The sequence below is a fragment of the Chelonoidis abingdonii genome, chromosome 4 (genome assembly GCF_003597395.2).
Source record: "Chelonoidis abingdonii isolate Lonesome George chromosome 4, CheloAbing_2.0, whole genome shotgun sequence".
In the NCBI taxonomy this organism is placed as follows: domain Eukaryota; kingdom Metazoa; phylum Chordata; order Testudines; family Testudinidae; genus Chelonoidis; species Chelonoidis abingdonii.
Genome location: NC_133772.1, coordinates 59,699,906 through 59,722,136, shown reverse-complemented (window position 1 = coordinate 59,722,136; position 22,231 = coordinate 59,699,906). Strand labels below are relative to the sequence as shown.

The 22,231-nt window shown below is 39.1% G+C and overlaps 1 protein-coding gene across 12 annotated transcripts in view; it reads right to left on the bottom strand.

Moving 5' to 3' along the window:
* Positions 1 to 20,460, bottom strand: part of IMMP1L (inner mitochondrial membrane peptidase subunit 1) — a 73,363-nt gene extending 52,903 nt beyond the window's left edge. For 5 of the 12 annotated variants that reach the window (XR_012655761.1, XM_075065216.1, XM_032768529.2 and 2 more), the window contains exons 1-2: positions 20,383 to 20,460; positions 16,678 to 16,781 (exon numbers count right to left, since the gene is read on the bottom strand). The gene's annotated coding sequence lies outside the window, so the exon portion shown is untranslated. Of the gene's footprint in view, positions 1 to 16,677; positions 16,782 to 17,017; positions 17,163 to 20,382 lie in introns of those variants that run through there. The other 7 variants (XM_075065215.1, XM_032768526.2, XM_075065217.1 and 4 more) reach the window with 3 other exon arrangements.
* Positions 20,461 to 22,231: the final 1,771 nt, after the last annotated feature.

Genomic DNA, 22,231 nt, shown 5'->3' with positions numbered 1-22,231 from the left:
GGGGGGGGGGTGTTCAGGGATAGAGGAGGGCGCAAGGTGGATGTCTTGCCTAGGGCACGAAACATCCTTGCACCAGCCCTAGGGAAGAGGAAAAGCAGTGGTTAGCTGCGTAAGATTTCTGCTCATCTAAGGATCCCACATGCACATTCCCAGTTCACCAGCCACCACACTACTGACTCAGTTACAAACTTAGAGGAACTGTACATTGATAGGGCTCTGGACACCTTATTTAACATGGAGACTTCACAAAAATCTAGGATGGGACCATAAAGGAAAAGCTGAAATACTATAGGAGAATTTTTTAAACAGACTGAACTATAAAGTTATATTATAGAGCCAAACAGAGGTTGTCTAGTAAAAACTGAGTAGGCATTCGCTCCCTCAGGCCTGATGAACTCAGGATATTCTGAACTCTTATTTTAAACTTATTTACCCCTTGAATTTGTAAAAGCCAAATGAAAACATATCACATATATGGTTGCTGGAGCTTGAAAAAAGGTTACTGTAATTTATTTAATTTAGCAACTTTGCCTGAAAAAAAATCAGACCATTTAGGAAAAAAACTCTACAAAACAAAATGTGTATATGCCAAAGGGGTCTTCAATCCCCTTACAAGGGTTTATTGCTTCTGATTGTAATGTCTTTTGTGCCCAAGATGTTAAAAATCTGGTTTGCAGAATAGGCCTAGTGGTCTGGCAACAAAATAAAAATGTCAAGTCCAGAAGCTGCCTCTCGCTTCCAAGTCGGCTGGAGCATCAGTTCATCAAGGAGGGTGGATGGAAGCTTGTTGCTCAAGAACTTCTGCCAAACAATTTTCATAATAATACAAAAATCTGTCTGAGGGCAGGTCATTGCCTTTCTCCTCTTGACCAGAAAACAGTCCTTATAAACATAATCTCCCTTTCAAAGAGGGAATGCAAGTAGGGAAAATATGATGATCTCAGAATGAAGCATTTGCAAAGTTTTAGACAAAAGTCTGAAAATTTGTAATGAGAATTTCCTCCCTCGAGTGCTGGAAAGAAGTGCCCCACCACAACAAAAAGGCAAACAGATAAAAAACAAATGAAGGACCTTTGATGACATTTTGTGGTTGCCAGTATACAAGTTAAGCAAGTTTTTCCAATCACATCACCTGTCCCATCTGAAAAGAGAGGTAACAATCTAGTGATCAGTACACAGGTCCTCCTGAATTCTCCCAGCTCTGACATGGCTACTTCTGTGATCTTGAGGCAAGCTGCTACATCAGAACCTGTTTCAGTAACCCCATCTTTAAAAATGAAATAATATTTACTTATGTCACAAGCTTGTTGTGCTTACTTATGTTTGCAAAGCATCTTGAAGATGAAAAGTCATAGACAAGAGCCAAGAATTACTATAGTACATATCTCACCAAGCTCCTTATACAAATATAGTCTTATAACCAAACAAGAAAGCTTACAAGAAATACTACATTAAATAAGTTTAATCAGAGAAATCTATAATTGCTCTGTCTTTTCTTCCATGCCATCTCAATTCATGGACTGCCATTCCTGAGCAGATCTGCAAGGCCTGAACTTTTATTCAAATCTTCATAAGGGATTTGAATGTGGAGAGGGTAGGGATATTGTGAACCTACTCAGAGCTTGCATTCAGTGCAGAGGAGCCTGCATGGAAGAAGGCACAGAGCAATTATCACTTTTCAGATATAACTCTTTAAATACATTGTTGGCCCAAACCTTTTAGAAATATTAGTTCTTATAAAGATAATCCTTTGGTTATAAGTATATATTTGTACGTAAGAATCTCAATAGGGTATGTAATTTAACATATATAGGAATAATGATTTTTATAAATCACTTTTCATCTATACTTCAACATATAAAGATTAACAGACAATCCTAAATTACTCTGCCACCATGCTATTATAGTTAGATAAACAGTGATTTAATGTTTTGTATCAGGGCTCTTATATCCATGTTTATCAGTTAAAACCAAAAATTAGGAGACTTACAGAAATAGTATGTGTGACTCAGATGTGACTTGTACCACAAAATGTGTATGGACATTGGTTAAACCACATAAACAAAGCATAATACTCAGCTGCAGCTGCTGGAAGAGGGCTAACAGTGCTATTTGCATGGACTGCTGCTGGAACTCCCCAAGAGATCACATCCATGCATTAAATGATGTTGGCATATGCCTCCATTTTAACTACCAAACCCATTACTCAGATTTCTCAAAAATCTCCATAGAAACTATTCTTGATGGAAAATTACATTTTTGACTAGTAACTATTTAAAAAGGTCAGGCCATCATGAAGCCCAGTGGTAGCCTATTCTTTTAGCTATTTGAATATGCAGATAGAGACTGAATATCTGGATGCTACTGGCTTATCAAGGTGACGACATCTCAAAGTGCCAAATAATTTGTTCAGATGGTAGATAACATCCTGCAAATATTTACCTATTTTGATTTTATGCTGGTCGCCTACCTCAGTCCAAATTGGCTGGGATTAGCGCTTGCTGCATGATTTTGTACCACACTGAATAAGATTTTAAGATTTTTTTTTATTTCTTGTGACAAAGAAATATAACGTGTCTAGCCATCTACATCTATGGGAATCTATATTTTAAACATCTGATGGGATATTGTAGGCTCACAACTTTCCTTGCATTTGTCACTACTTGCACACGTGCATAAACCAAACGTATCTCCATACAATGGGACATAGTTCTAAAACAACTCTGTCCCAAGTCCATAAACAGTCTGACTTCATACCAATACCTTTGCCTTCCCAATCCAAGATGTTTACCCTATTGTTCAGTTTATCCAGTCTGAATCAACATTTTATTAGGGCATCACTGCTTGTCTCCCTAGAAGAAATGCACATATTACTATATAAGGGGAAAAAAAATTCTCACAGTACCCATAATGACAACGTAAAAATTCATTGTGCTGGAAGAAATAAATAATATTTGGACTAACTAAATTTTATGATCTACTTTTGAGCTAGTTTCACTTAATTACCATAGTTGACCTAGTCCACTCCAACCTGAGGACTTCCTGCATCTTAGCTAATATATTTTATGTGGCTCAATTTAAAACTGTCGTGTTAGACCCTGCTGAAAATTAGTCTGCTGAAAAACAGCAATTTGTGATGCTGGCAATACAGGTTCCATATTCCACATCTAATAGGAGTTGATGGCAAAAACATATTAAATATTAGAAACTACAGGGTAACAGTAAGGTGGTCTCCCTCATCTAGTATATGAATAATAGGATCCTGCACCACTGAAGTCAGTGGGAGATTCATCATTGGCTTCAATGGGTGCAGGATCAGGCCCTATTTAGGAAAATTTCAGTCTGGCAGAGGAGAAACTTCAGCAGATGGTAAAATTGCTGTGAGAAAAATACTTCTGTTCTTCTCTTAAGCAGGGGTAGGCAAACTTTCTGGCCCAAGGGCCACATCTGGGTATGCAAATTATATGGTGGGCCATGAATGCTCATGAAATTGGGGATTGGGAGTGCAGGAGGGGCTCTAGGTGGGACTGCGGGCTCTGGGGTTGCCAGAAATGAGGAGTTCAGGGTGCAGGAGGGGGCCCCGGGCTGGGGCTGAGGGGTTGGGGGTGCAGGAGGGTGCTCTGTGCTGGGACTGAGGGATTCAGAGGGTGATAGGGGGATCAGAGCTGGGGGTTAGGGTACAGGAGGGCGTCAGGGGTGCAGGCTTTGGGCGGCGCTTACCTCAAGCAGCTCCTGGAAGCAACAGCATGTCCCCACCTCTGGCACTTACGTGAAGGTGTGATCAAGCAGCTCTGCATGGTGCCCCGTCCACAGGTGCTGCCCCTGCAGCTCCCATTGGTCACAGTTCCCAGCCAATGAGAGCTGTGGGGGTGGCACTTGGGGCAAGGGCAACATGCGGAGCCCCCTGGCTGCCCCTCCACATAGTCGCTTGCAGTAACATGCTTCTGCTTCCAGGAGCCGTGCGGAGCCATAGCACATGTACACAGGGGCAAGCCTCAAACCCTGATCCCCAGAGAGAGCTCAGGGCCGGATTAAAACATCCGAAGGGCTGGATGTGGCCCCTGGGCTGTAGTTTGCCCATCCCTGCTAAAGTGTTCGTGGACTGCTTCGTCAATTGATTTTTGTTATCCAGATTTTTTTATCTCGAAATTACTGTAGAGCTATACCATCATCTGAAGCATTACTGTTTGTTTCTGGATAATGTAAAATAGATGGGCAGTTCTCCTCAGTGAATCTCTGTAGAAAAAATAATAATTCAACAAGCAATGAGAACCAGAAACCTGAAAAAAGTTTTGAAAGTGATCACATCATAAGCAACCAATTACTTGTCAGGATCTGAGCAACCCTTAGATCTCCAGCCTAAGCATTTGGCAGCATCCAGGTCTCACTCTGGCCTAGAGAGGACCAACAAAAACACACTTTCCAATGAAATGCTGGTTGTAGTGCTGAGGAGCTATATTAGTACTGTCCATACTCCAGCACTTGCTGAGATGGCTGATTTTTAATGAAAAGACAGATGATCAGTATAGACAGTCTGTAGCAACATGAAAAGCAAAAAGGCAAAAAACAAAAAACACAACCCTTAGGGCCCAATTTCTTCAAAACCTCAACCGTGTCAGTTCCTTACCTGCCCAATAGCAGAAAACACTTGGGAATATACAGCAGCAACTAGATACTGTACTGAAGTATTGATTCTTATAAATGTATACAGGTAAGAACAAAGATATCTGATGATTTGGATAGTCTAAAATCTTTCAGAAGTGGTGTGTCAAGTCTTCATTCATTCACTCTAATTTAAGGTTTCACGTGCCAATAATACATTTTAATGTTTTTAGAAGATCTCTTTCTATAAGTCTATAATATATAACTAAACTATTGTTGTATGTAAAGTAAACAAGGTTTTTAAAGTGTTTAAGAAACGCCATTTAAAATTAAATGAAAATGCAGAGCCCCCCGGACCGGTGGCCAGGAGCCGGGCAGTGTAAGTGTCACTGAAAATCAGCACGTGTGCCATAGGTTGCCTACCCCGGTCTAAAATAAAATCCCAAAATAAATATAATGGGTATTTTGTTTTACATTAGGGGAATTCATTGCAAAGTGAAAAACATATACTAATCACAACCATTCAAACAAATGTATATGGATATACATATTAGTTATTATTTATATATTACCTTCATATCTTAAAACATCCCCAAGTGTGCCTATACACTCATGAAGCCATCCACAGCACAAATTAGCATCTAGTCCATGGACATTTTTGGTACTGCATTGTAATGTTTTCAGCTATATTAATATTAACTTTGCAAAGCTGTCACAAAAATTCAGCAGCTCATGCACAAAACTTACTTCCCACCCTTTCCATGATGATTACGATGATGATGAAATAATTGACTACATTTTACTCATTCTGGGCAAGTAAAATTTTGTATGGTTCATTTGTATTCCATATTAGTATGTGTTTTATGTATCAGAAATTATGGACCTGGTTTTTAAAAGTGCCGAACACTCAGAGCTTCATGCAGGATGATTGAAGTCGCCAGCAAATTACAGTAAATCACCAGTTATAATCAGGATTTGAATAAGAAACAGGAAACCTTGATTTAAATAATCGATTTTAATCTTGTTTTGCATCTGTACACTTTAGTTATTTTCCTAAAGAAGGAATGATTCTCACTGGTTGGTAACCATTCAAAAGTGTTGATTTGCAACTAAATATTGCAATTAATATGCATTAAATTTGGTGCTTCTTTTTGCTCACCAGGATGCACTGTATCTATGCACATTTATTTAAGAAATTATGTAGCATTTACAGAATTTATCCAGATTCTTAACTTTGACATTTTTACTGTTTTAGAAAATGTTGAATGATGTATATCTTATTTACTAGTTTATTTATATTTTACTTGTGATTTGTGACAAGCTTTATTTCAGCGGTCCCAACACAGTGCCCGCAGGCGCCATGCCTGCGTCCTGGCCTGCAGTCGAGCATCTGCTGAAATGTCGCTGAAATTCGGTGGCATTTCGGCGATGACACCTCTCGATGACACCGCTTTCCACCGACAAGCGGCATCATCGCCGAAATTCGGCGGCATTTCGGCTGATGCTCAACTGCCACCATGATCCTTCGTCTGGCTCCCGCCAGACGAAAAAGTTGGGGACCGCTGCTTTATTTGGATGAAAATTTAATTAAAAAATTCACACTTTTTTTGTTAAATATAACAAGCTTAAATATGCTAGAAACACGAAAAAAGTTTGTTAAAACATTTTTTGCATTTCAAGCTAACTCATTTGATAATGTTAGTAAATTAAACTGTAAAAAGCGACAAAGAGTCCTTTGGCACCTTATAGACTAACAGAAATATTGGAGCTTAAGCTTTCATAGGTGAATACCCACTTTATCATGCGTCTGATGAAGTAGGTATTCAACCATGAAATCTTATGGCTCAGTACTTCTGTTAGTCTATAAGGTGCCACAGGACTCTGTCGCTTTTTACAGATCCAGACTGTAGCGGGGTGGTTACCCGCTCCTGCCCTGATGAGGTTAAAAAGCAGCCCCGGAGACGGCTGCAGCTCTAAAAGCTGGGCTGATTGGGGAAGCAGCCGAAGCTCGGCCGCGCCCCCATCAGGCCACAGCTGGCCTGTATAAAAAGGCTGTGAGCCAGGCACCCAAACACTCCCTCTGCCTGTAGAGGGAGAAGGGCCTGGCTGCAAGGACCTAGAGACAAGGTACCTGAGTGGAGCAGGGCTGGCGAAAGGCAGAGGAGCTGGGGAGCTCGAGCCTGGAAAGCCCGAGGCTGCAGCATAGCATAAGGCCAACAGGTACAGGGGGTTGCAGAGGGAAGCCCAGATGTAGGCAAAGACAGCAGGTCCAAACCCAACCTTGCCAGCGATGAGTAGGCTGATAGTGCAGTCTGCCCCAGGGCGTGGGGGCTAGACAATGACCGGCAGTAGCCTTATAATGAGGTGAGGTGGGGATAGTGGGTGAGGTTTCCCAGGGAGGGGAGACCCTGAGAGAAAGGGGTTACTGCCAGGGGGCAGCACCCCAGATAACAGGGCACCGGAGTCCAGGGAAGGACATGTGGGGGCCAAGCAGTAGTGGATCACTGGCCTGTAGAGGGCACTTTGGGCTGGAAATCGAGCTAATTCCCTGAGAGACTGGCAGGAGGCACTGCAGGGATGAGTCTGCATGCTTACACAGACTAACACAGCTACCCTCTGATACTAAATTAAACTGATTACTTCTGGTCACTATGTCCTTCAGCATTTGGAACTACTAGATTTCATCCTCTCATACCTAGTTTTCATCACACATGGGAAGAAGAAAAGTAAGTTTTTCTGCTTTTTCAACTCCCAATTGTTTTCTTAGCCTGGTCACTGAACTGAACTAGTGGAATAAACTAAAGTGAAGAAATTATTCTCTAACTACAGAAGAGGTTACTGCTGTCAAAATCTGGGTTAGCACTTCAACAAACTCTGGTTCCAGGTGCTTAGACAGTGATTTCTACCAGTTCAGTGACTTTCTTTAAAACTTGGCAGCAACAATATTTTGTGTGTTTAGTTTAAATTTTTTAATAGATAAGGAGTTAAGGCCATAACACAGGTTGCCAATTTCAAACGATTTAAAAAATGAGAAATTTATTAAATTTTAAAAATCTAATTTTTATGTTTTTAAATCAATTTTTATCTGCCCTGGCTCCTTATTAACTGCAAATGGAGTTGTAGATACTCAGCACTTGAGAAAAATCGAGCCCTTTCTAATTTCTAGATCCTTACTCTTCAGTGAGGTCCACCTGAGAAGACTCCTACAAGGAGCACACTGCAGGATCAGGCCCAAGTGTCATCATAAACATTTTCTATTAGTTTTTTTCAAACCCTCCTCATTTGTGGTCATATGTTGAAACTACATAAATATTAACTTCACAGAATTAAGATGTGTACATCTCATCTCTTTTTGTAATATACTGAAGATATTTTCTTTTAATGACTTTTCCAGTTTCTAAGGTGCTTACCACTATGGTATCTCAGTGATGCTCAACTTGTATTTCATTATGATCTTAAGTATTCCACATGCATCAAGTACTAAACTGTACATTTTTATGCATCTATTTGATTGAAAGTCACAAATATACTGCATATTTAATATTTGTACAAAAATTACAATGATTATTTTAGTAATCACTGTTTTCAAGTTCTGCATTTAATCAGCCAACAATTATTCTTTATATGATATACAGCATGCTTAAGCTACAGTAATACATAGCATAAAACATGATGTCCCACAATGGATGTATTCATTTTAAATTTAAAAAAGCTGTTTAAATTCAGCATAGATCTAAATTATTATTGATGTCAAGTATCCCCCCAGAGAAGCTATGCAGTGAGCATCCAAATGCTTTCCAAATAAAATAGTATTGGTATCTCTTACAGAAACACAAATCTAAGCATTTTTCAATTGAATGGTTTGTCATCTTATTAATTATTATTTTTACATATTAAGACAAAACCAAATCTTTCAGTGTCTGAACTTCCAGGTTAAATAGTCTTTCTAGTTGTTGGCTGCTGGCCTGAAGATACTAGACTTTCAAACCCATTTTATTCTGGCTAGTATAAAGATCAGGAAAATGAAGCCATCTTCTTTGCAGTCATAATCCCTGACCCATGCTGTTAGATACTTAGGAACATCTAAAGAAGCAAACTACCTTGTTTCAGCTCACAGCATGAATACAGCAGGGAGCTGAATCACATGACTACTAGCCCAACCTAGTCAGGTGACTCAACAGCTAATCTGATTTGGTGACTATAAAACTTTAATCAGTACAGCCTAATGCTATCACATTCCAGAACTGATGAACTGAGCTTTTGAATATAATGGCAGACACCAGTAAGAAGATTATGAACAGGAATGCCATTTATGACAATGCAGTTTTATAATTATCTATCCTGTACATACACCAAGCAGAGAGAAATATTACTGAAAATAAACTGGACATATAGATTTAGAAAAAAATGCATTGAAGTATTTTATTCAAATTTGGATCACTGCTTATGCTTTCGTGCCATATGAAGACCATAGAGGGAAATTAATCCTTACTAATGCTTGGAAACTAGATATTTAAAATAATCCACCTGTAGTTCAAATCTGACTCAGGTTGGTATTAGCCAAACATCATTAGCCTCTGATCGCTGTTAAGTGGCTTTTTAATTTTTACTTTAGATATTTAGCTGCCTATCCAAAAGGTGTATGTGCATTACACTGGTTAAAAGGCAAATTATATTGGAATGTATTTAAAAAATAGTGCAAGAATGGAACCCCTAAAAAAACAAATCCAACCCTTAGAACAGCCAACCACACACACACAGTGATTGGCACAAGGTAACTGGATCTGAGGTGTCCTACCTCCCAGGTGTGTGTCTTAATCATCAGGCTATAGAGTCATTCTCTCTCTCCTCCTCTGGCCCAATGACTGTTCCACAGTGGATAAACAGTCATTGGGACAGAGAGAGTGTGAGAATGACTCTGTAGTCCCGTGCTTAGGGCATCCACCTGGGAGGTGGGAGACCCACAGGCCAGTTCCCCTGCTCCAATCACTTTCATTATTTTCCCACAGCAGAATAGCTTCAACAGAAGAGACTGATTTTCCTATATCAGAATATCCCATAGCTCAGTGGACAGCACAGTCTCCTGAAAAGAGAAGACCCCCCCCCCTCGTTCAAATCCCTTCTTCTAGAGAGGGAGAATTAAACCTGTGTCTCCCACATGAGTGCTATAACCACTGCGCTAAAAATTACAGAGTGGGCTCCTCCTCTAGCTATTCTGTGAGCAGTGAGGCAAACATCTAACTCATTCCTGCAAGAAATGCTTTAGATGCCTAAGACACCTGACTCCCAGGCAGCGAGTTCCTGTTTGTGAATCACTAAGCAGACAGGTGCCTCCTTGCAATATGGACTTAGGCACCTATGTCCAAGAGAAGAGTGGGGCTTAGTACACATTGGCATCTCCCAGGGGCCAGCATAGGTGGCTCTCCAACTAACATGTTTGGCTTTTCTGGATTGCGTTCTCAGGCACCTCTCTCCCTCCATTCATTGTACAGGTAGCCAATAAGCCTAACTTGGCTTGTGGACTGAGCATTATTCCTGTGATTTTCTAGCCACCTAAAAGACAAATGCTATGACTCTCAGTATTGGAACACCTATGTCCTTTCATGGATCGCACCCTGTGAGCCTGGATGCTGTAGCTTTTTATAAACTGAAAGTACTAATTACCCTGGGGAAGAGAGCTGGAAGGTTTTCAGGTTTACTCTATGGTAATGAACTACAACCAGAGGGGGAGTAGCATATGCTTTGACTTTCCCTGGGGTGCTCGACCCTGACTCCACCCAGGTCTCGCCCCTTCCCCAAGGCCCCACCCTGCTCCACTTCTGCCCTGCCTCTTCCTGCCCCCATTCCACCCCCTCCCCCGAGCATGCCCCACCCTCGCTTCTCCCACTCTCCCCAACATCTCCTGCACACTGGTAAACAGCTAATCCACGGTAGGCAGGAGGCGCTGGGAGAGAGGGGGAGGCACTGATCAGAGGGGCACCAGCATGAAGAGCTGATCAGTGGGACTTCCGGTGGGTGCTGAGAACCCCCTGTTTTTTTTCCCCATGGGTGCTACGGGGCTGGGGCACCCAAGGAGTCGGTGCCTATGCAGAGTAGTACTGTGAAAATGCCAGATTTGATGGTGGTCTATTTGATGCATTGCAGAAGGAGAAACTGAGGCAATAGTAGGGCCCAAAAATAGACCAGTAAGTCCTGCATCAGTAACCTTTTTGCCAGTTTCAGTAAAGAGCGTAGGATTGAATGGACATGTGGAACTAACTTCTCACAACTAAGGAAACTTATGCTGCTGCCTCGAATACAAAAAAAAAAAAAAAATCAGGTCTTCAAACCTACCAAATTTTGTACCTTTCGCAAACAATACATTCACTCATCAGAGTATGAAAAAACAAATACTGTAAATTTCCAGCTACTTACTGAGCCAAAAAACTGTAATATGCGCTGGATAACCCTGAATATGTTTACTAAGGTACAACTCTAACCAGGAGGCCTCAATATGAGTATCAAATCTTGCTCACTTTTTGTTTAGTTTTTTTGCCAACTATCCTTTCGTCAAAAATTAATATGCACATATAAAACCTAAAAGGAACAAATAATTATGTTCAAACGGTTATTTAATCTGCATAATTTAATCAAAGAAGTATTTGTTTATCACTCATTTTTTCCAAGAAATGTATCATATAATGAGATGACTCAATGCATGCAAAAGCTACTGCAAAGGAGCCAAGTTCATCCCCGGTATAAACCCACTGACTTCAATAGGCTTACATCAGGGATGAATTTGACTCAAATAAAATCACTCTGTATGAAAAAAAGGTTCATGTAGAGGTCTGATGTCTACTTTTTTTGGAGGGGCGGGCAGGGCCATGCCTCTATCTTACTGTTCTGATACTACTAATAAGTGAAACAGAAATAAGCCTTTTAACAATCAATGAAGAGCAGTTAACATGGAATGACACCCAGGACAGGGAGAATACAATACAACTGAAAGGGTCTAGAGTTTGCAGAAAAGAAGTTATCAGTGAGCACAGGAGGAGTGGAAGCCACTGGGATACAAGAGGAGGAGAACAAAACTGAATAAAAGTTTAAAAAAAAATGAAAACGAAAAAAGGACAACAACAGAGAAAAGACAAAGAAGAGAGAAGATGGTCAGTAAGTGGCAATCTTCCTATGGAACAGGGTTAGCCTGCTCAGGAAGCTGGGACAGTGCTCAGTGTTCATAGCAATTATGGATGAGAAGTTGTTGACCAGCTAGCTATTGCGTACAAGATGTGATCCAAACAAAATATGTCTTAGTGCAGATCTGCAAGATGACTTTGATCATGTACCACATTGAAAACAGAGAGGCCTATATCTGAAACATTTAAGTATTTCCCATACTTAGTAGAGTATTTAAGGTACATTTCTCTGCTCTTAAGTAACCCAGTACACAACACAGATCTGGTGGAGGGAGGGTGAGTGAGCACAAAATTAAAAAGATTAGAAAATTCATTTAAACGTTTTGAGCAAACTGTAAAAACTGAAGGAAGTGCTCAATTTAGGTATCCAAGTTGGCTGCTGGGAGTCTCCTGTTGGCTGAGGTCACATGACCTGTGTGTTTAAAAGAAAACTTAGCCGAAGATAATTGAGGCCACAGCTCATATTAAAAGTATAACCAGTCCATATTAAAAAGTATAACTGCATGCTAGCATAAGTTGTCTGTCATGCCTAGCGGCATCTATATTTGAACTCTTTTGCATATGAAGTTCAATAACTGTGTTAAGACCTTTGTACTTTATAAATGTAAGTGCCAGTGAACTGGTTCTGGTTAAAATTTGTAGTTGCAAGAACATGATTAAGTTCCATCCACACTAAAACTGTAAATGACTTTTTAACTGGTCGGGGGTAGGGGAGGAAGTTAGTGTTGTTACTAGGTCCTCCCCCACTCTGTTATATTTGTATGTAAAATAGTGTTATGATTAGTTTAACTCTGTTCTCTTTATATTGCTAGTGTGTATAAGACAGTTAATGTCTTTATGAATCACCTGGAAAGAGTAGAGAGTAGAGAACATTTTCAGAAGACACAGTTATTCAGGTTAATCAAGACCAGAGAAGAGAGAATTTCAGGATGACCTCCCCAAACTAGGCAAATAGGCAACACAGCAGATGAATTCACTAGTGACAAATACAAACCAATTCATAATTTAATAATTGAGCTACTAAAGTTGGGTTCTATTAACTATATCAGCTCAAGAAAAAGATTAGGACTTAGTATGTAGCAGTGGTCAAGAAGTCAAACAAATTACTAGGATGTATAAAGTGGGATGGAAAATATAATGAAATAATATAAATCATTGGCATGTCCTTGCCTGGAATTCTGTTTTCAGTTCTGCTCACCTCGTCACAAAGAACATAGCAGAAATAGACGAGGTTCAGTAAACTATTACGGGCATAGAATAATTGTCATATGGAGTGATTGAAACGACTGGTATTATTTACCTTAAGGAGGAGTTGAGTAATGATGATACAAATATAGCGTAGATAAATAATTTTTTTTATTGTAAATACAGGGTTTTTTTTTAAATGACTTTAAAATTCAATTTGAAATTATGATAACCTATGCTAAGGTCGTAACTTCTTATAATCTATTAAAATAATAGAAATTAAAACAAAACATTAAATAGAACATGTTTGCTGACAAGTTTTAAAAATATTCAGACTACTGAACTGGTATCAGTTACTGGCTAAGCATCTGAAACCAGAGTCTGTTGAAGTACGAGACCATCTTTTGACAGAAGTAGCCTCTTCTCTAGTTACAGAATATTTTCTTCATTTTAGTTTATTCAACACTAAGAAATCAATTGGGAGTTGAAAAAGCAAGAAAGGTTGATTTCTTCCAATCTATGAAAAAAAACAGGAGAGAGTGGATGAGATCTTCTAGGTCGAAAATCTTGATGGACATAGTGACCAATGACAATCAGTTAATGTTTTGAAAAACTTTTTTGTTGTGTATCCCCATAACATTTAAATTAAAAAATGAAAATGCTGGTTTTCCATCCAAATACAGCTGGTTACAAATCACAAGTAAAAAATTAATCTAGTACAGGGGTCCCCAATGCAGTGCCCGTGGGCGCCATGGCACCCACGTATTGGCTGGCGGATGAGCATCCGCCGAAATGGTGCTGACAGGCTGCGTCGTCACCAAAATATCGCCGATTTTTGGCGGTATTTCGGTGGCAACGCCTCTGGATGACGCAGCTTGCCGGCGGCATTTTGGTGGATGCTTGTCCGTCGCCATGGTCCTCCTTGGCTCGTCGTCTGGCAACCGCCATACAAAAAAGGTTGGGAACCACTGATCTAGTAAATAAGAATTACATCCATTCACCATTTTCTAATATGGTAAAAAAATGTAAAAATTAAGACTCTGAATGTGAGTTAAGCTATATAATTGACTATATAAATGCATGTACATTAGTGTATTTTCCTGTTTAGCAAAACAAAAAATGCCACCACCAAATTTAATATGAAGTCTATATTTAGCTGCAAATCAATATGTTAATGGTTAACAACAAACAAGAACCAACCTTTCTGTAGGAAAACAACTAAAATATAACAAATGCAAAACAAAATTAAAATTGACTATTTAAATCAAGGTTTCCTGCTTGCCAATTTAAATCACGATGATTATTAGTGATTTAAATTGTCTCAATTTAAATCAATCCACCTTTTATATATACACAAAATATTAATGGCACTGAAAAGGTAGATCAGGAGCTTCTGTTCACTCGATCTCATAATAAAAGGGGAGGGTAAAAAGAGGGAAGATTGAAAACTCATGTAGCACAAAATCAAGATGTTGAGAACAAAATTAATGAAGGAACAAAAAGACATGAAGAGAAGAAATTCTTTAATTGGCTATTCACCAATTCTAGGAGCCTGGATAATAAACAAGAGGAATGGGTACTGCAAATCCGGTGGGATGATCTGCATGACTGGAATGTTAAAAATCAATGGTTATATCCTATATAGTAAGGATTGAGTAGGCAAAAGGGGAGGAGGAGTGGTTTATGTTAAAAATGACATTGCATGTTTACAAGTGACTGGTAACGTAGAAGGAAATGATCTGAACGCCTATGGATAAATGTCTTAACAAAGAAAGCACAAAGTGGGATATTAGTTTATGTCTGCTACAAACCACCAAATCATATTTGGGAACAGAATGCCTGGCTCCTTATGCATCTAATTATAATATGAAGCAGAAAAAAATCTGTGTGATTATGGGGGACTTTTATTTGAGTGGCATAAGGCCTCATGGTGCCAGTAATAAAACATCCTTGGAATCTCTAATTATAAATCAAAAAATGCTGCATCCAACATGGGAGAATTCGATATTAGACCTTGTCTTGACAGATAAAGAGGAACTGATCACAGAACTAAAAATTAATGTTTGTTTAGGTACAAGTAATCATGACTTAATCACATTTATAAATGTGCCAACAGAATAAAATCCAGACCAGTAATACGTATACTTGGTACTTTAAAAGGGCCAATTTCACAAAGCTGAAAACAATTACGAGCCAAATCAGCTGAAAGGAAGAATTTAATCAGAAAAATGTGAATGATAATTGTGAATTGTTTAAGAACACTTTATTAGAAGCCCAAAAAGCCACAAGCACAAAATCGAGGAAGAAGGCCACATTGGTTAAAAAAATCAACCAGTTTTAGAGGGGAAGTGAAGGGAGCTATAAAATATATAACAAATGAAAGAAAAGGGAAGTTGATAGTAATGAACATAAATCGGAAGTTAGGAAATATAGAATATTGGTAAGGGAAGCTAAGAGATACAAAGAGAAATCTATGAACAACAGAGTTAAGAACAATAAGGAGTTTTTAAAAGTATATCAGGAACAAAAAGAATCTTGACAATAGTATTGGTCCATTAATAAATAGAGATGGAAAAATTATCAGTAATAATGCAGAAGAGTCAGAAGGATTCAATAAATATTTCTGTTCTGTATTTGGGGGAAAAAAAACAGATGATGTAGTCAAATTGTATGATAACACTCTTTCCTTTCTACTAGCATCTCGGGAGGATGTTAAACAGCAGCTAATAAAGTTAGATATTTTAACATCAGCAAGTCTGGATAACTTGTATCCAGGAGTTTTAAAGAGCCTGCTGAGGGGCTTTATGGATGATTAATGTAGATTTTAATTAAGTTTTCGAACACTGGGGAAGTTCCAGAGACTGTAAGAGAGCTAATGTTGGGCCAATATTTAAAGAGAGAAAACAGGATGACCTGGGGAACTATAGGCCTGTCAGTCTGACATCGATCTGGGTAAGATAATGGAGCAACGAATATAGAACTTGATTAATAAAGAATTTAAGGAGAGTAATATAATAGATATGAATTTATGGAAAATAGATCCTGTCAAACTAACTTGTTATCTTTTTTTAATGAGATTACATGTTTGGTTGATAAAGGTAATAGTGTTGCTGTAATATACTTTGACTTCAGTAAGGCATTTGAGTTGGCACCACACATTTTGATTAAAAAAACTAGAATATATAATTAATATGGCACACATTAAATGGATTAAAAGCTGGCTAACTGATAGGTCTCAAAACGTAATTCTAAATGAGGAATTATCATCAGATGAATATTTTTCTAATGGGATCCTACAGGGATTGGTTCTTCGCCCTACACTACTTAACATTTTTATCAAGAACCCGGAAGAAAACATAAAATCATCACTGACAAAGTTTGCAGATGACACAAAAATTGGGGGAGTAGTAAATAAAGAAGAGGACCGGTCATTGGTTCAGAATGATCTGGATCTCTTAATAAACTGAGCACAAGAAAACAATATGCATACTAATATGCCTAAATGTAAACCTCTAGAAACAAAGAATGTAGGCCATGCTTACGCAGCGGGGGACTCTATCCTGGGAAGCAGTAACTCTGGAAAAAGATTTGGGGGTCATGGTCAATAATCAGGTGAACATGAGCTCCTAGGGCAATGCTGTGACCAAAATGGCTAATGCAGTCCTTGCATGTATAAGCAAGGGAATCCTGAGTATGAGTAGAGAGGTTATTTTACCTCTGTAGTTGGCACTGGTGTGAGTGCTGCTGGAATACTGTGTCCAGTTCTGTTATCCACAAGTCAAGGTGTTGTTGATAAACTGCAGCAGGTTCAAAGAAGAGCTATAAGAATGATTAAAGGATTAGAAAACATACTTTACAAAGAGAAGGTTAAGGAGTGATTTTATTACAGTCCGAGTACCCTCATGGGGCACAAATATTGAATAACGAGCTCTTCAATTTAGCAGAGAAAGGTGTAATACAGTCCAATAGTTGGAAGCAGAAGTTAGACAAATTGAGACTAGAAATAAGGTGTAAGTTTTTAGCAGTGAAGGTTATTAGCCATTGGAACAATTTACCAAAGGTCAAGGTGGATTCTCCATCATGTGCAGTTTTTAAATCAAGACTTGATTTTTCCTAAATGATATACTTTAGGAATTTTTTCAGGCAAGTTCTATGGCATGTTTTATATAGGAAGTCAGATTAGATTATCACAATAGTTCCTTCTGGTCTGGAATCTATTAATAATACAAGAAAAAAGGCAAATTCAGTGAAAAGTTGCACATTCAAAACTAATAAAATGAAACACTTTTTCACACAATGCACAATTACACTGTGACAATGAGTTCCACAGGCTATCTTTGGGTTCAAGATTTTAGGATTCAAATGGGTTTAGACATGTATATGACTAGCAAGAACCTCCAGAGTAAATATTAAAAAAAAATCATTTCAGGAGGGATATAAAGCCTCATATAACAGAGCTTAAACCAACCTCTAAATATTGGGGAGTGGAAGGAAACTTTTAGGAGGTATTTTACCCCATAAATACCTGCTGTGGACTTCTTGCTCTCTTTCTGAAATATCTAGTGCTAGAAATTGTCAAAGACAGGATATTAGACTTGATGAATGACTGATCTGATTTAATATGGCAATTGCTATGTTCTCAAAAATCAGTGTCGGAATACATATGCATGTAACCATGGCAAACAATGTGCTAACACAGGATTAAACTTGTAATGTGGATGAAACTTTAATACAAAAAGAGCAAGCATAGATAGAATGTAGTTTAAGTGCAAAAAGAAATCTACTATTCCTTGGGTAGGAGAATATAGGGCCCAAATGCACAGTCACTTTTTCAACAAGTGAGACATTATTTTTGTACTATAAACCACAAATGTTCTTCCATTTATGAAGAAATACCATAGGCTTTATAATTGTTACATCACAGGTTTCTTAGTACCGCATCAGTTATATATCTTGTTGTTTAAAAAAATGTTTCAAAATGTCATAAGCATAACTTGTACACAAAGCCTTTACTAGACACTCTTCCATCCTTTAAATGCCATTTCTTAATGTAAAATAAATGCCTGGCTAAATTTTAATTTTAGCAGCATATTCCTGAGTATAGGACCATCCCTGCAGTCCTTATTCAGACTCATTTCCAAATCGCTTCTGGATCAATCCCTATGTAATTAAAGATCTGAACTGGTAAATTATGAACTATTTTTTGTGTTGGTCTTGACCTTAAATACACAGTATGAAACAAAACAGCAAAATATAAACACTAAGAATAATCAGACTTTGCCAGTGACTAAACTTTACTTCTTGATGTTTACCTAGAATATTTTAAAATCTGTATAGGGAGAGCTTCTTAGCTAAGGCCTCTGAGAGGAGTTCCCTCAGAAGAAGCCAGTGGCAAAATACATTTACTTTTTAATACATGTCCCATGCTATTAATCTGGTCAGTCTAGAGTACTCTGGAGACAATGGAACCTGTACTGTTACTTCTACAAAATTACAATACAACATTTTATATATATGTTTTTAGTTAAAAGTGATAATCTCACTAAAGCAAAGTATTTATAATATATATAAAAGGAAGGATGTTGCAATGATTAGAGTGTTAGCCTACAACCTGGGACACCCAGGATCAGTTCCCTGCTGTGCCACGGATGTCCTGTGTGATCTTAGGCTCTCATTTAGTCTCTCTGTGCCTGAGTTCCCCTTCTGTAAATAGGGATAATAGTACTTCCCTACCTCACAAAAATGTTGTGAGGATAAAGATGTTAAAAGTTCTCAGATACTACCATAACGAGGGCCAGAGATATATTTGGGATATATGGGCCAAAAATAGCTAAAATTATGATTTTGGTGAGTCTTGTTTGAAGATAGGTTTAACAAGCCTTAATGACCTCTCACTCTTGCTGGGAATTTATCTTTTAGAACGTTGAACTCCGAAGATGCACAATTTTTTGGTATAATTAATGAAGACTAATGTTCACTGGCCTAAATATCAATTCTGAAAACCAGGAAAAACAACAACTATAATCCATGAATGTTTAGCCACTCATTCCTTTAATAATTTGAGATGGATCTTCCCATACAAAACAAGAAGTTATAGCAGATGTTGTAAACAGAATTTTATAATCACTCACTTGTTACAGTGCTCTGTGATGACAAGTACGCTATAAATGGACTGGTAAAACAAATCATTTTTGCTCCTTTCCATATACTTTGCTACACCAATTTGATCTTGCAAAGTGCTTAGTACTCCAACCTTGATCCAGCAAAGCACTTAAGTATCTGCCTAATTTTAAGCAGATGAGTGATCTCACTGACTTTAATAAAGTCAATGGGCCCAGTCACATGCATAAAGTTAAGCCTGTATGAAAGTGTTAATGGGATCATAGGCTTAGTAATCAGTGATATAGGCAACATTAAAAGCCTTCACAAGCATAGACACATCAGAATTAGCAGAGACTCCATGAGATACAATGAAAGTAAATCACCCCACAGAAAACTCTGTCAGAACAATGCAGCCCAAAAGCCTCCTCACAAAGGTACTGCGGCTCCCAATTAGGAACAATACACTTAGAGACATGCTTCACTTTGAGCATGTAAATAGTCCCATTGAAGTCAAAGCTCTTAGAAAAATATGCCTTGATTTAGTTGGTCTTATCAGTCTACATTGAAAATGAATACGAGACTCCTGAGTGCATGGAAGCTCCTTCTACAATAGTTCAGAAAACAGTCATTGTGTCTTTATAAACAATATATTTCTTACATAGGTCCAATCTATACTGGCCAAGAAAAACATGTTAGCACCTTTCTAGTGAACCATGTTTAAATATGGCTTGCAACATGGTTTCCATGACCACTACAGAAGGGGCCTTAGTGTTGACCTCTTGTGTCTAGATCAGTGGTTTTCAACCATTTTTTATTTATGGGACCTTAAAAAATTTCAAATGGAGGTGTGAGACCACTTTGGAAATCTTAGACATAGCCTGCAGACCCCAGGTTGAAAACTACTGGATGAAGCTGTGAATTACATTGCTTTTTTTTCTTTCGAACAAGATTATTTTCAGTTAGAAAACAATTTGTTTTCAAAAGGTAATTTTGTGTGGTCAATATTTTCAGTTACGGCTACTTGAAAATAAATTCTTTTAAAAAATTGGGTATGTGTTTCAAATTCTAGCTACATCTATTGCCTTAAGAATAGTTCTTGAAAGTTTAACATGTTAAGAACGTTCTGGAATATCGTATTAATGTTAAAAGTCCAGTTCTTATGCTAAAGATGTAGTTTATGCTGTTTATAATTTTGCTAACTAGTGTAAATCTCTTGTTCAGATTTACAATATGAATTATTGCCCTCTCTCTTCAATGGACAACTCCTCAAACTAAACCACAACATTTACTTTAAGTAAAATGAAGCACTGTGAAACACCTGCTTGATTCTCAGGCAACTACCCTTTATGGTGCTCTGTATCTGTCCACTCCATAGCATGCCTTGGAAGGGGAACGGGATAGTCCACTACTCACAATTTTCTTCCCCTCAATTGTAACTTAAAACATAGTACATTATTCATTCCAAGTAAGGGTTTACAAATCAGTACAGAAAATAAATTGATTTAAAAGTGCTATATCAAGCAAAATTATGTTTATCCCTAGTTTCAAATGACAGCACAAGCATTGTAAATGTGTTTGTGGTTATTTATGCCAAAGACCTGCACTTGGACTTCTGATGAGTACGATTAACTACCATTCTCTATTTATTACTCATTTCCTCCTCATCTTTTTCTTTTAAGTCATCTTGACAAATATAGTTGGATACTTGAATGCGTCTAGAATCAAAACAACTTGAATGTGTCTGCTCAAAAACAATTGCTCATTCACCTTCAGATGAATCTGTTCCAAACAAAGGTTGTGTCTACACTGGCAACTTTCTGTGCAGCAGTAAAATAGCTTTCCGCGGTATAACTCCTGAGGTGTACACACTGCCAAGGCTCTTAGTGCACAGAAACTGTGCAGTTGCAGCGCTGTAAAAAAACAATACTCCAACGAGAGGTGTACAGCTGTCTGAGCCAGGGCTACAGGGCCACGGTGCCAGTGTAGACACTCTGGTTGATTACAGTGCTGTGATTGGCCACCGGGAAGTGTTCACAATGCCTGTTCTCGCCTCTCTGGTCATCGATTTGAACTCAACTGTACTGCCCTCAGGTGAGCAACCGTGAATCCCACCCCTTAAAGTCCCTTTCCTGCTTGCTCGGTGACGTGTCCAGTGGCCTCAGCGCATCTTTTCAGGTGAGCATGCCTGCTCCATCCATCAAGCTATCCCCCGCTTGGAGCAATGCTGAGCTGCTGGTCCTCATCAGCATTTGAGAAGAGGAGGCTGTCCAATCCCAAATGCACTCCAGCCATAGGAATTATGCGTCATGAAATCTGTCCGTAGGTATCATGACATAAAGGGGCCATGACTGGGACACACTACAGTGCAGGGTCAAAGTGAAGGAGCTGCAGAATGCCTACCACAAGATGCGGGAGGCAAACCATCGCTCTAGTGCTGCTCCCACGAGCTGCCAGTTCTACAAAGAACTGTATGCAATACTTGGCGGCGACCCGACCTACACTGTGAAGGCCCCTGTGGATACTTCGGTGGCTTGCATGCAAGTTGAGAGTGGACTGAGCCAGGAGGAGGAAATCTTGGACCAGGATGTGGAGGGGGAAAGGGGGACCCAGAGGCAGAGGACAACTTGGAGGTCAGAGATGCATGCAGCCAGGAGCTCTTCTCTACCTTGGAGGAGGTTAGCCAGTCACAACTGTCGGAGTTTGGCAAAGTGCAAACAGGAGGAGGCGGCCCCTGGTAAGTGGCTTTGATTTTGAGAAATCGCTGAAGACACTTGTTGGGGGCAGGAGGGTTGCAGAAAGCAGGCTTGTGTCTGTATGATGCGCATACTACCACATGCCTAGTCTGAGTGGTGGAAAAAGGTGCTGATCGACTCCCTCACTTCACAGGAATCTGCCTCAGATCTCCAAGAAACTCTCATGGAGTTACTGGGCAATCCGCTGCCACAGGTTCTTTGTCAGAGCTGCTTTGTTTCTTGGGCCTTTAAGGATAACTTTCCTGCGCCGGTCTGCCATCATGGGGGGAAGAGACCATTGCTGCACACAAGTGAGCTGCATAAGGGCCAGGGCGGAAGCCACAGTCTTGGAGAAGACCCTCCTTTGATTCCCTGCTGACCCTCAGCAGTGAGATATCTTCCATAATTAACAGAGTCTGGAAAATGTGGGATAGT